The 15379-nt window shown below is 45.3% G+C and overlaps 10 pseudogenes; all 10 read right to left on the bottom strand.

The window, feature by feature from the left end:
- Positions 1-1175: 1175 nt before the first annotated feature.
- Positions 1176-1281, bottom strand: LOC141160467 (U2 spliceosomal RNA; annotated as a pseudogene).
- An 832-nt stretch (positions 1282-2113) lies between these two features.
- On the bottom strand, positions 2114-2229 carry LOC141160336 (U2 spliceosomal RNA; annotated as a pseudogene).
- Positions 2230-3060: 831 nt separating this feature from the next.
- On the bottom strand, positions 3061-3162 carry LOC141160458 (U2 spliceosomal RNA; annotated as a pseudogene).
- Positions 3163-3994: 832 nt separating this feature from the next.
- Positions 3995-4112, bottom strand: LOC141160333 (U2 spliceosomal RNA; annotated as a pseudogene).
- An 821-nt stretch (positions 4113-4933) lies between these two features.
- LOC141160377 (U2 spliceosomal RNA) lies at positions 4934-5043 on the bottom strand (annotated as a pseudogene).
- Positions 5044-5902: 859 nt separating this feature from the next.
- LOC141160317 (U2 spliceosomal RNA) lies at positions 5903-6004 on the bottom strand (annotated as a pseudogene).
- Positions 6005-6827: 823 nt separating this feature from the next.
- On the bottom strand, positions 6828-6929 carry LOC141160365 (U2 spliceosomal RNA; annotated as a pseudogene).
- Positions 6930-7742: 813 nt separating this feature from the next.
- On the bottom strand, positions 7743-7852 carry LOC141160384 (U2 spliceosomal RNA; annotated as a pseudogene).
- Positions 7853-8704: 852 nt separating this feature from the next.
- On the bottom strand, positions 8705-8810 carry LOC141160464 (U2 spliceosomal RNA; annotated as a pseudogene).
- Positions 8811-14443: 5633 nt separating this feature from the next.
- Positions 14444-14549, bottom strand: LOC141160413 (U2 spliceosomal RNA; annotated as a pseudogene).
- Between the last annotated feature and the right edge of the window lie 830 nt (positions 14550-15379).

Raw genomic sequence — 15379 nt, 5'->3', positions numbered from 1 at the left:
ATGTCACCAGAAATTTCCATTTAGATGTCCAAATATTAAATTCATTTAACACTTTTCCAATGCATTTAATATTTTTGAAATAATGTGCTAAAAAACATGTTAATTCGACAGAGCTTATAAAAGGAGAAAATACTTTTACTACGACCATTTTTACCTCATCCAGGACGCGCTCGATAATCTGTATTCCCTTTAATACTGGGCTATCCTTTTCCCGACTTGCTCTAATCAAGACATCCTGAAAAATACCTTGTCCTGTAAAGGTGATGTCGTAGTCTCCATGTTTCGGGTAGTCTTGGATGGATAAAATTTCGCTTATCCGGACATGGAACAAGCCCTCGAGCACGTCCTGGACTACAATACTGTAGCTTCCTTTCGTCTGCGCCACCATCTGAAAAATGAACATGAATCGTATTCTTAAGCATCGCATACTGAGCCACGAGGTTGGGGTCAACCTCCATCTCACTCGCCACAAAGGAGCAAATTCACAATCTCTTGTAAATCTGCACTTCCCAGTGTCTTGTAGCAAAGAACACGTGAGAAGCTAAGGGGATCGCAGCCCGTTGCTCAGGGACTAAGCCCACCTCCCAATAGCAACAAGGGATTGGATCCCACTAGAAGAGTGGGACCCGCACCCAAGGCCGAGAGGCGGGGTACCCCAAGCACCTAGAGAAACCAAAACTGATGACAGACAAACCACCACCAGATCTGAGCCAATAGGCCGAGAAGCGATAACCTGAATTGGTTTTGGCCTATGACTGCACCCTGGTTTCAAGAAGGCACCCATTGTAGGGATAGGGACAAAGACTCCCCTTAGGAAGACATGTTGTTCATCAATAGACACCTTCAAAGCCACAACTTTATTGGTTGTTGCAGGTGCAGCCCATGCACACATATTTAATCTGCATAAGTCTGCCTATTTTCACACATTCTCCCCTCCTCATGTCCCATGCGCCACAAGACAAGGGGATGGGGAGAGGACCCAAAATTTTTTTTAAATGCATGGTCCTCAGCAACACCCAACTGATGGGACAGTTGAGTTAAAAGAATAGCAGCTGATAACAAGGCCACTGACTATGTATGTGGTGTGTGTGCAACGGTGTAGCAAAGAACAAATGCATTATTGCAGCTAATCTCAGGAAGGAAGGGATAAATAGAGGTAGATGGATAGATATATAGATAGATAGATAACATTACAATACAATATATGGGTAAAAGCAAAGCACATATACTTAATGAGTACAGATACTACACTTGATGTTGGCCAAAAGGCTGAGAAGCGATAACCTGAATTGGTTTTGGCTTATGACTGCACCCTGGCTTCAAGAAGGCACACATTGTAAGGATTGGGACAAAGACTCACCTTAAGAAGACATGTTGTTCATCAACAGACACTTTAAAACCCACAACTTAACTGCTTGTTGCGGCTGCAGCCCACGCACGAATTTTTAATCTGCATAAGTCTGCCTATTTTCACACATTCTCCCCTCCCCCCCGCTGTTCCAGGCGACTCAAGACAAGGGGATGGGGAGAGGATAACTATTTAGTGAACAAACAAGCAGCTGTCCACCTTCTTCCTAGTTTGCAGGCTCCCTGCAGACTGAAGCTGACTGCAGCAGCACAGCCAGATAAAGTCCAGGAGCCCATTATGACACGTGCAATGATGTTCCATTCTTCCATTATTGCATTATTCCATTGTTCTATTGTCCCATTCTCTTGCATTATTCCATTGTTCCAATCACTCATTGCATCTATCACAAGCAATCTATCTGCCTGGGTGAAAACCAATAGGATGCTCTGATTGACAGACATAGGTAGCTCTTTAAAACAACATCTCAGACCAAACTTTTTTATATCTTTTTTTTCATCCACAGATAGAAAATTAAAGAAGTCAGTGCTCCACGAGAGAGACAGTATTTCACTAAAGAAATCGTAGCGGCCCCCAAATATTTTTTAAATGCATGGTACTCAGCAACACCCAACTGATGGGACAGTTGAGTTAAAAGAGTAGCAGCTGATAACAAGGTCACAGACTAGGTATATGGTATGTGTGCAACGGTGTAGCAAAGAACAAATGCATTATAGCAGCTTATCTCGGAAGGAAGGGATAGATAGATAGATGTATAGATAGAAAGATAACATTACAATACAATATACTGGTAAAAGTAAAGCACATATACTAAATGAGAACAGATACTACGCTTGATGTTAGCCAAAAGGCAGAGAAGCGATAACCTGAATTGGTTTTGGCCTATGACTGCACCCTGGCTTCAAGAAGGCACCCATTGTAGGGATAGGGACAAAGACTACCCTTAGGAAGACATTTTGTTCATCAAAACACACTTTAAAACCCATAACTTTACTGCTTGTTGCAGCTGCAGCCCACGCACGAATTTTTAATCTGCATAAGTCTGCATAATTTCACCCCCCCTCCCCCCGCTGTCCCATGCGACTCAAGACAAGGGGATTCGGAGATGATAACTAATTGGTGAACAAACAAGCAGCAGTCTACCTTCTTCCTAGTCTGCAGGCTCCCTGCAGACTGAAGCTGACTGCAGTAAAGCCAGATAAAGGCCAGGAGCCCATTATGACACGTGCAATGATGTTCCATTCTTCCATTCTTGCATTATTCCATTGTTCCATTCACTCATTACATCTTTTGCAAGCAATCTATCTGCCTGAGTGAAAACCAATAGGATGCTCTGATTGACAGACATAGTGAAAACCAATAGGATGCTCTGATTGACAAACAGAGGTAGCACTTTAAAACAACATCTCAGACCAAACTTTTTTATATGTTTTTTCATCCACAGATAGAAAACTAAAGAAGTCAGTGCTCCACCAAAAGGAGCCAGCATATCACTAAAGAAATCGTAGCAGCCCCCATTTTTTTTTTAAATTCGTGGTACTCAGCAACACCCAACTGATGGGACAGTTAAGTTAAAAGAGTAGCAGCTGATAACAAGGCCACTGACTAGGTATATCGTGTGTGTACAACGGTGTGCAATGGACAAATGCATTATTGCAGCTTATCTCAGGAACAAAGGGAAAGATAGATAGATAGATAGATAACATTACAAAACAATATATTGGTAAAAGCAAAACACATATACTAAATGAGAACAGATACTACACTTGATGTTAGCCAAAATGCAGAGAAGCGATAATCTGAATTGGTTTTGGAGTATGACTGCACCCTGGCTTCAAGAGGGCACCCATTGTAGGGATAGGGACAAAGACTCACCTTGAGAAGACATTTTGTTCATCAATAGACACATTAAAACCCACAACTTTACTGCTTGTTGCAGCTGCAGCCCACACACGCATTTTAATCTGCATAAGTCTCCCTATTTTCACACATTCTCCCCTCCCCCCCGCTGTCCCATGCGCCTCAAGACAAGGTGGTGGGAAGAGGATAACTAATTAGTGAACAAACAAGCAGTGGTACACCTTCTTCCTAGTCTGCAGGCTCCCTGCAGACTGTAGCTGACTACAGCAGCACAGCCAGATAAAGGCCTGGAGCCCATTATGACATGTGCAATGATGTTCCATTCTTCCATTCTTGCATTATTTCATTGTTCCATTGTCCCATTCTCTTGCATTATTCCATTGTTCCATTCACTTATTACATCTAATGCAAGCAATCTATCTGCCTGGGTGAAAACTAATAGGATGATCTGATTGACAGACATAGGTAGCAATTTAAAACAACATCTCAGACAAAACTTTTTTCAATCTTTTTTTTCATCCACAGAAAGAAAATTAAATAAGTCAGTGCTCCACCAGAGGGAGCCAGAATTTCACTAAAGAAATAGTAGCGGCCCCCAAATTTTTTTTAAATGCATGGTACTCAGCAACACCCAACTGATGGGACAGTTGAGTTAAAAGAGTAGCAGCTGATAACAAGGCCAATGACTAGGTATGTGGTGTGTGTGCAACGGTGTAGCAAAGGACAAATGCGTTATTGCAGCTTTTCTCATGAAAGAAGGCATAGATAGATAGATGGACAGATAGATAGATAACTTTACAATACAATGTATTGTTAAAAGCAAAGCACATATGCTAAAAGAGAACAGATACTACATTTGATGTTAGCCAAAAGGCCGAGAAGCGATAACCTGAATTGGTTTTGGCCTATGACTGTACCCTGGCTTCAAGAAGGCACCCATTGTAGGGATAGGGACAAAGACTCCCCTTAGGAAGACATGTTGTTCATCAATAGACATCTTAAAACCCAGAACTTTACTGCTTGTTGCAGCTGCAGCCCACACACGCATTTTTAATCTTCATAAGTCTGCCTAGTTTCACACATTCTCCCCTCCCTCCCGCTGTACCAGGCGCCTCAAGCCAAGGGTATGGGGAGAGGATAACTATTTAGTGAACAAACAAGCAGCGGTCAACCTTCTTCCTAGTCTGCAGGCTCCCTGCAGACTGAAGCTGACTGCAGCAGCACAGCCAGATAAAGGCCAGGTGCCCATTATTACACGTGCAATGATGTTCCATTCTTGCATTATTCCTTTATTCAATTGTCCCATTCTCTAGCATTATTGCATTGTTCCATTCACTCACTACATCTGTTGCAAGCAATCTATCTGCCTGGGTGAAAAACAATAGGATGCCCTGATTGACAGACATAGGTAGCAATATAAAACAACATCTCAGACCAAACTTTTTTGTATCTTTATTTTCATCCGCAGAGAGAAAATTAAAGAAGTCAGTGCTCCACCAGAGGGAAGCTGTATTTCACTAAAGAAATCGTAGCTGCCCCCAAATTTTTTTTAAATGCGTAGTACTCAGCAACACCCAACTGATGGGACAGTTGAGTTAAAAGAGTAGCAGTTGATAACAAGGCCACTGACCAGATATATGGTGTGTGTGCAGCGGTGTAGCAAACAACAAATGCATTATTGCAGCTTATGTCAGGAACGAAGGGATAGATGGATAGATAGATAACATTACAATACAATATATTTGTAAAAGCAAAACACACATACTAAATGAGAACAGGTACTACACTTGATGGTAGCCAAAAGGCCGAGAAGCGATAACCTGTATTGGTTTTGGCCTAGGACTGCGCCGTGGCTTCAAGAAGGCACCCATTGTAGGGATAGGGACAAAGACTCCCCTTAGGAAGACATGTTGTTCATCAATAGACACCTTAAAACCCACAACTTTACTGCTTGTTGCAGCTGCAGTCCACACACACATTTTTAATCTACATAAGTATGCCTATTTTCACACATTCTCCCCTCCCCCTGCTGTCCCACGCGCCTCAAGACAAGGGCATGGATAGAGGATAACTAATTAGTGAGCAAACAAGCAGCAGTCCACCTTCTTCCTAGTCTGCAGGTTCCTTACAGAGTGAAACTGGCTGCAACAGCACAGCCAGATAAAGGCCAGGAGAACATTATGACACGTGCAATGTTGTTCCATTCTTCCATTCTTGCAATATTCCATTATTCCATTGTCCCATTCTCTTGCATCATTCCATTGTTCCATTCACTCATTACATCTATTGCAAGCAATCTATCTGCCTGGGTGAAAACCAATAGGATTCTCTGATTGACAGACATAGGTAGCACTTTAAAACAACATCTCAGACCAAACTTTTTTATATCTTTTTTTTCATCCACAGATAGAAAATTAAAGAAGTCAGTGCATCACCAGAGAGAGCCCGCATTTCACTAAAGATATCGTAGCGGCCCTCCAATTTTATTTTAAATGCGTGGTACTCAGCAACACCCAACTGATGGTACAGTTGAGTTGAAAGAGTAGCAGCTGATAACAAGGCCACTGACTAGGTATATGGTGTGTGCAATGGTGTAGCAAAGGACAAATGCATTATTGCAGCTTATCTCAGAAAGGAAGGGATAGAAAGAATGATAGATAGATAGATAGATAGATAGATAGATAACATTACCATACAATATATTGGTAAAAGCAAAGCACATATACTAAATGAGAACAGATACTACACTTGATGTAAGCCAAAAGGCCAAGAAGTGATAACCTGAAATGGTTTTAGCCTATGACTGCACCCTGGCTTCAAGAAGGCACCCATTGTAGGGATAGGGACAAAGACTACCCTTAGGAAGACATTTTGTTCATCAATAGACACCTTAGAACCCACAACTTTACTGCTTGTTGCAGCTGCAGCCCACACACTCATTTTTAATCTGCATAAGTCTGCCTATTTTCACACATGCTCCCCCCCGCTGTTCCATGTGCCTCAAGACAAGGGGATGGGGAGAGGATAACTAATGAACAAACAAGCAGCGGTACACCTACTTCCTAGTCTGCAGGCTCCCTGCAGACTGAAGCTGACTGCGACAGCACAGCCACATAAAGGCCAGGAGCCCATTATGACACGTGCAATGATGTTCCATTCTTGTATTATTTCATTGTTCCATTGTCCCATTCTCTTGCATTATTCCATTGTTCCATTCACTCATTACATCTATTGCAAGCAATCTATCTGCCTGGGTGAAAACCAATAGGATTCTCTGATTGACAGACATAGGTAGCACTTTAAAACAATATCTCAGACCAAACTTGTTTTCATCTTTTTTTTTCATCCACAGATAGAAAATTAAAGAAGTCAGTGCTCCACCAGAGGGAGCCAGCATTTCACTAAAGAAATTGCAGCGGCTTCCAAATTTTTTTTAAATGCGTGGTACTCAGCAACACCCAACTGATGGGACAGATGAGTTAAAAGAGTAGCAGCTGATAACAAGGCCACTGACTAGGTATATGGTGTGTGCAATGGTGTAGCAAAGGACAAATGCATTATTGCAGCTTATCTCAGGAAGGAAGGGATAGATAGAAAGATAGATAGATAATATTACAATACAATATATTGGTAAAAGCAAAGCACATATATTAAATGAGTACAGATACTACACTTGATGTTAGCCAAAAGACCGAGAAGCGATAACCTGAATTGGTTTTGGCCTATGACTGCACCCTGGCTTCAAGAAGGCACCCATTGTAGGGATAGGGACAAAGACTCCCCTTAGGAAGACATGTTGTTCATCAATAGACACCTTAAAACCCACAACTTTACTGCTTGTTGCAGCTGCAGCCCACGAATGCATTTTTAATCTGCATAAGTCTGCCTAATTTCAAATATTTTCCCATCCCCCATGCTGTCCCAGTCGCCCCAAGACAAGGGGATGGGGAGAGGATAACTAATTAGTGAACAAACAAGCAGCGGTCCATCTTCTTCCTAGTCTGCAGGCTCCCTGCTGACTGCAGCAGCACAGCCAGATAAAGGACAGGAGCCCATTATGACACGTGCAATGATGTTCCATTCTTGCATTATTCCATTGTTCCATTTTCCCATTCTCATGCATTATTCAATTGTTTCATTAACTCATTACATCTATTGCAAGCAATCTTTCTCTGGGTGAAAACCAATAGGATGCTCTGATTGACAGACATATGTAGCACTTTAAAACAACATCTTAGACCAAACTTTTTTATATCTTTTTTTTCATCCACAGATAGAAAATTAAAGAAGTCAGTGTTCCACCAGAGGGAGCCAGTATTTCACTAAAGAAATCGTAGCGGCCCCCTAATTTTTTTTAAATGCGTGGTACTCAGCAACACCCAACTGATGGGACAGTTGAGTTAAAAGAGTAGCAGCTGATAACAAGACCACTGACTAGGTATATGGTGTGTGTGCAACGTAGTAGCAAACGACAAATGCATTATTGCAGCTAATCACAGAAAGTAAGGGATAGATAGATGGATAGATAGATAACATTACAATACAATATATTGGTAAAAGCAAAACACATATACTAAATGAGAACAGTTACTACACTTGATGGTAGCCAAAAGGCCGAGAAGTGATAACCTGTATTGGTTTTGGCCTATGACTGCACCCTGGCTTCAAGAAGGCACCCATTGTAGGGATAGGGACAAAGACTCCCCTTAGGAAGACATGTTGTTCATCAATAGACACCTTAAAACCCACAACTTTACTGCTTGTTGCAGCTGAACTCCACACACGCATTTTTAATCTGTATAAGTATGCCTATTTTCACACATTCTCCCCTCCCCCCGCTGTCCCATGCGCCTCAAGACAAGGGCATGGGGAGAGGATAACTAATTAGCGAGCAAACAAGCAGCGGTCCACCTTCTTCCAAGTCTGCAGGCGCCCTGCAGACTGAAGCTGACTGTAGCACCACAGCCAGATAGAGGCCAGGAGAACATTATGACACGTGCAATGATGTTCCATTCTTCCATTCTTGCAATATTCCATTGTGCCATTGTCCCATTCTCTTGCATTATTCCATTGTTACATTCACTCATTACATCTATTGCAAGCAATCTATCTGCCTGGGTGAAAACCAATAGGATGCTCTGATTGACAGACATAGGTAGCACTTTAAAACAACATCTCAGACCAAACATTTTTATATCTTTTTTTAATCCACAGATAGAAAATTAAAGAAGTCAGTGCATCACCAGAGGGAGCCAGCATTTCACTAAAGAAATCATAGAGGCCCCCCAACTTTTTTTTAAATGTTTGGTACTTAGCAACACCCAACTGATGTTACAGTTGAGTTGAAAGCGTAGCAGCTGATAAAACGGCCACTGATTAGGTATATGGTGTGTGTGCGACAGTGTAGCAAAGGACAAATGCATTATTGCAGCTTATCTCAGGAAGGAAGGGATACATAGATAGATAGATAGAGAGATAGAGAGATAGATAACAATACAATACAATATATTGGTTAAAGCAAAGCACATATACTAAATGAGAACAGATACTACACTTGATGTTAGCCTAAAGGCCGAGCAGCGATAACCTGAATTGGTTTTGGCCTATGACTGCACCCTGGTTTCAAGAAGGCACCCATTGTAGGGATAGGGACAAAGACACCCCTTAGGAAGACATGTTGCTCATCAAAAGACACCTTAAAACCCACAACTTTACTGCTTGTTGAAGCTGCAGCCCAAGCATGCATTTTTAATCTGCATAAGTCCGCCTATTTTCACACATTCTCCCCTCCCCCCCGCTGTCCCACGTGCCTCAAGACAAGGGGATGGGGAGAGGATAACTTGTGAACAAACAAAGAGCGGTACACCTTCTTCCTAGTCTGCAGGCTCCCTACAGACTGAAGCTGACTGCAGCAGCACAGCCAGATAAAGTCCAGGAGCCCATTATGACACGTGCAATGATGTTCCATTCTTGCATTATTCCATTGTCCTATTGTCCAATTCTCTAGCATTATTCCATTGTTCCAATCACTCATTGCATCTATTGCAAGCAATCTATCTGCCTGGGTGAAAACCAATAGGATGCTCTGATTTACAGACATAGGTAGCACTTTAAAACAACATCTCAGACCAAACTTTTTTATATCTTTTTTTTCATCCACAGAAAGAAAATTAAAGAAGTCAGTGTTCCACCAGAGGGAGCCAGCATTTCACTAAAGAAATCGTAGAGGGCTTCCAAATTTTTTTTAAATACATGGTACTCAGCAACACCCAACTGATGGGACAATTGAGTTAAAAGAGTAGCAGCTGATAACAAGGCCACTGACTAGGTATATGGTGTGTGTGCAGCGGTGTAGCAAAGGACAAATGCATTATTGCAGCTTATCTCAGGAAGGAAGGGATAGATAGATAGATAGATAGATAGATAGATAGATAGATAGATAGATAGATAGATAGATAGATAGATAGATAACATTACAATACAATATATTGGTAAAAGCAAAGCACATATACTAAATGAGAATAGATACTAAACTTGATGTTAGCCAAAAGACCGAGAAGCGATAACCTATATTGGTTTTGGCCTATGACTGCACCCTGGCTTCAAGAAGGCACCCATTGTAAGGATAGGGACAAAGATTGAGGACAGTTGAGTTAAAAGAGTAGCAGCTGATAACAAGGCCACTGACTAGGTATATGGTGTGTGTGCAAAAGCAATGCACATATACTAAACTAGCTATTGAACCCATTCTATGCCCGGGTGGCGAGTATTTTTATTGGTATATGGTCTTCCATTCTGGTATGTGCTGCCCCCCTCCTGGTATTTGTGCTGCCCCCATCCTGTCCCCACCATCCTATCCTGGTATGCATGGCACCCCTCACCCCCAATCTTGGTATGCATGGCACCCCTCACCCCCAATCCTGGTATGCATGGCACCCCTCACCCTCAATCCTGGTATGCATGGCACTCCTCACCCCCCAATCCTGGTATGCATGGCACCCCTCACCCCCAATCCTGGTATGTTTGGCACCCCTCATTCCCAATCCTGGTATGCATGGCACCCCTCATCCCTATCCTGGTATGCATGGTACCCCATCCCTCATCCCTATCCTGGTATGTTTGGTATCCCTCATCCTGGTATGCATGGTACCCCATCCCTCATCTCCATCCTGGTATGCATGGCCCCTCATCCAAATCCTGGTATGCATGGCACTCCTCATCTCTATCCTGGTATGCATGGCACCCCTCACCCCCAATCCCGGTATGCATGGCACCCCTCATCCCCAATCCCGGTATGCATGGCACCCCTCATCCCCAATCCCGGTATGCATGGCACCCCTCATCTCCTATCCCGGTATGCATGGCACTCCTCATCCCCAATCCTGGTATGCATGGCACCCCTCATCCCCAATCCCGGTATGCATGGCACCCCTCATCCCCAATCCCGGCATGCATGGCACCCCTCATCCACAATGTCGGTATGCATGGCACCCCTCATCCCCAATGTCGGTATGCATGGCACCCCTCATCCCCAATCCCGGTATGCATGGCACCCCTCATCCCCAATCCCGGGTTGCTTGGCACACCCCATCCCTAATCCTGGTATGCATGGCACCCCTCATCCCCAATCCTGGTATGCATGGCACCCCTCATCCCCATTCCCGGTATGCATGGCACCCCTCATCCCCATTCCCGGTATGCATGGCACCCCTCATCCCCATTCCCGGTATGCATGGCACCCCTCATCCCCAATCCCGGTATGCATGGCACCCCTCATCCCCATTCCCGGTATACATGGCACCCCTCATCCCCAATCCTAGTATGCATGGCACCCCTCGTCCCCAATCCTGGTATGCATGACACCCTTCATCCCCAATCCTGGTATGCATGGCATCCCTCATCCCCAATCCTGGTAGGCATGGCACCCCTCATCCCCAATCCTGGTATGCATGGCTCCCTCATCCCTATCCTGGTCTGTATGGCACTCCTCATCCCTATCCTGGTATGCATAGGCCCCTTATCCCCAATCCTGGTATACATGGTAGCCCTCATCCCTATCCTGGCATACATGGTACCCCTCATCCCTATCCTGGTATGTATGGCACCCCTCATCCCAATTTTGGTATGTATGGCCTCCTCATTCCAGAAACCTGGTATGCATGGCACCCAATCCCTCATCCTAGTATGCATGGCACTCCTCATCCTTATCCTGGTATGCATGGTACCCCTCATCCCTATTCTGGTATGCATGATACCCCTCATCCTGGTATGCATGGCACCCCATCCCCCATCCTGGTATGCATGATACCCCGCATTCCTATCCTGGTATGTATGGTACCCCTCATCCCTATTCTGGTATGCATGGTACCCCTTACCCCCCATTCCTGGTATGCATGGTCCCTTCACCCCCCAATACTGGTATGCATGGTCCCCTCACCCCCAATTCTGGTATGCATGGTCCCCTCACCCCCAAATCCTGGTATGCATGGGCCCCTCATCCCCCAATAATGGTATGTGTGGTACCCCCCAATCCTGGTATGCATGGTCCCCTCACTCCCAAACCTTGTATGCATGGTCCCCTCACCCCCCAATCCTGGTATGCATGGTCCCCTCACCCCCCAATCCTGGTATGCATAGTCCCCTCACCCCCCCAATCCCAGTATGCATGGTCCCCTCAACCCCAATCCTGGTATGCATGGGCCCCTCATCCCCCAATAATGGTATGTGTGGTACCCCCCAATCCTTGTATGCATGGTCCCCTCAACCCCCAATCCTGGTATGCATGATCCCCTCACCCACCCAATCCTGGTATGCATGGTCCCCTCACCCCCCAATCCTGGTATGCATGATCCCCTCACCCACCCAATCCTGGTATGCATGGTCCCCTCACCCCTCAATCCTAGTATGCATGGTCCCCTTACCCCCAATTCTGGTATGCATGGTCCCCTCACCCCCCAATCCTGGTATGCATGGGCCCCTCACCCCCCAATCCTGGTATGCATGGGCCCCTCATCCCCCAATGATGGTATGTGTGGTACCCCCCAATCCTGGTATGCATAGTCCCCTCACCCCCCAAACCTTGTATGCATGGTCCCCTCACCCCCCAATCCTGGTATGCATGGGCCCCTCATCCCCCAATAATGGTATGTGTGGTACCCCCCAATCCTGGTATGCATGGTCCCCTCACCCCCCAATCCTGGTATATGTATGGTCCCCTCACCCCCCAATCCTGGTATGTGTGGTACCCCTCACCCCCCAATCCTGGTATGCGTGATACCCCTCATCCCCCAATCCTTGAATGCATGGTTCCCTCACCCACCAATCCTGGTATGTGTGGTCCCCTCACCCCCCAATCCTGGTATGCATGGTCCCCTCACCCCCCAATTCTGGTATGTGTGGTACCCCTCACCCCCCAATTCTGGTATGCATGGTACCCCTCACCCCCCAATCCTGGTATGCATGGTACCCCTCACCCCCCAATCCTGGTATATGCATGGTCCCCTCACCCCCGAATCCTGGTAAGTGTGGTACCCCTCACTCCCCAATCCTGGCATGCATGGTACCCCTCACCTCAGAATCCTGATATATGCATGGTCCCCTCACCCCCCAATCCTGGTAAATGCATGGTCCCCTCACCCCCAAATCCTGGTATGTGTGGTACACCTCACCCCCCAATCCTGGTATGTGTGGTACCCCTCACCCCCCAATCGTGGTATATGTGGTACCCCTCACCCCCCAATCCTGCTATGTGTAGTACCCCTCACCCCCCAATCCTGGTATGCATGGTACCCCTCACCCCCCAATCCTGGTATGCGTGGTACCCTCACCCCATAATCCTGGTATATGCATGGTCCCCTCACCCCACAATCCTGGTATGTGTGGCCCCCTCATCCCTTTCACACTGTACACACATACAAAAAAAAAATAAACAGTTAAACTCACCTTTCTTCTCTGTACTCCAGTGCTGCTGCGTCCTGTTCTGCTGGAGGCCGGGGAAGGAGTGTTGCACCGTAGCACCGCGCTGTCCGGTGCCATTTTGCTGAAGACACACTGTAAATGTGTCTTCAGTAAAATGGCGCCGGATAGTGCTATGCGCATGCGTCGATCCGACGCCTCACTCCTGCCCCGGTCTCAGGCGAAGAGAGGCACCGCAGCAACACTCCTCCCGGTCAGGTAAGTATGTAAGTATGGCACCGGAGATCGCGGTATGCGTTCAGTGCCTACGCATACCGCAATCTCCGGCGCCATACACCTCCTCTTACCTGTAACGGCTGGATGCCTGCTTCTGTCTGGAGCCAGACTGCACGTCACGCATGCGCAGTCTATCGAGGCTTTAGTCAGAGGTACGTATCCCCGGTTATATTATAGATGAGAACAGATTTTTTTTTTTTATCGAAAGCCTGAATTCGTCTATAAACCCGAGTGCGCTCAAAAAAGTGACAAGTGCCACAAAAAAGTGCATTAGGATGCTGGTCAACATGATACCCTCTCCAACAGGAGAAGGGTCCCCCAAAACATTCCCCGTCCCTCCGAGCCAGAAGGCCACAGCGAGGAACAGGGACAAATAGCCACCTCCAGCCGAAGCCAGAGGCGACCCAGTCTTACCCCCAGCACCTGCCCGAGTTCTCACCCGAGCAAGGCATAGGGAGCCAAAGACTGTGCTCCCCTCCCAGAAGAGGGGAGCCAACAATGCTCTCCTCCCAAAAGAGGAGAGCCAGAGGGTTCAGGGGGGAGCGGATCTTGATGGCCACACACTCCCCCCTAGACCTGTCAAGAGAGGAACCCGTTAGGTAGCCGCATCCCGACAAAATCCTAGTAAGGACCAGGACACACGTGAAAAAGTGGACACACAGTGACAAAAAGATTAAATAATTAGTGAAGGTTTCACAGTATAATACTGCCCGGACCTTCGACCCGGGCAGATAGAAAATTAAAGAAGTCAGTGCTCCACTAGAGGGAGCCAGCATATCACTAAAGAAATCGCAGCGGACCCCAAATTTTTTTTAAACGCGTGGTACTCAGCAACACCCAACTGATGGGACAGTTGAGTTAAAAGAGTAGCAGCTGATAACAAGGCCTCTGACTAGGTATATGGTATGTGTGCAACGGTGTAGCAAAGGACAAATGCATTATTGCAGCTTATCTCAGGAAGGAAGGGATAGATAGATAGATAGATAGATAGATAGATAGATAGATAGATAGATAGATAGATAGATAGATAGATAGATAATATTACAATACAATATATTGGTAAAAGCAAAACACATATACTAAATGAGAACAGATACTACACTTGATGTCTGCCAAAAGGCCCAGAAGCGATAACCTGAATTGGTTTTGACCTGTGACAGCACCCGGGCTTCAAGAAGGCACCCATTGTAGGGATAGGGACAAAGACTCCCCTTAGAAAATTAAAGAAGTCAGTGCTCCACCAGAGGGAGCCAACATTTCACTAAAGAAATCGTAGCGGCCCCCAAATTTTTTTTAAATGCGTGCTACTCAGCAACACCCAACTGATGGGACAGTTGAGTTAAAAGAGTAGCAGCTGATAACAAGGCCACTGACTAGGTATATGGTGTTTAAACATGAGGATAAAAAGGATAATTTACATGTCTATTATTAAATGGAGTTCACTGCCAGTATAAAAGATCCATCAACCTTCTAGACAGTGACAGTATATCTGGGAACTGAAGTAACCTGATGTTAGGCGTAAAGATGTTATACAGTATATACAGTAATGTTCAAAAGTGTTATGCAGGTATGCTGCAAACTAAGAATTCTTTCCAAAGTAGACATGTTAATAGTTTATTTTTATCACTTTACAAAATTTCAAGTGAATCAAATCAATATTTGGCGTCACCTCCCATTGCTTTCAAGACAGAATCAATTCTTGTAGGCACACTTGCACAAAGTCAGGGATTTTGTAGGATTATAGTCAGGTGTATGGTCAGGTGCAGAAGATCGTATTTTTGGTCCAAATGCAATCCAATGTTTTGTCCAATGTTAGTCTATGTGGCCATGCACATGTCCACTTTTTTCCTTAGACCGTGTCTGTCTGAGGAAAAAAAATCACTGCATGCCCGAGTTTGATCCGATATTTGGATTGCACTCAGCCATGCAAGTCAATGAGTCCAGGGAATCCATAGGACTGCA

This window comes from Phyllobates terribilis, unplaced genomic scaffold, assembly GCF_046119375.1.
Source record: "Phyllobates terribilis strain yellow unplaced genomic scaffold, ASM4611937v1 Scaffold_8__6_contigs__length_399053987, whole genome shotgun sequence".
NCBI classification, from domain to species: domain Eukaryota; kingdom Metazoa; phylum Chordata; class Amphibia; order Anura; family Dendrobatidae; genus Phyllobates; species Phyllobates terribilis.
Note: the sequence above shows the minus strand (reverse complement) of the source record. Positions and strands in the feature narration are given on the sequence as shown.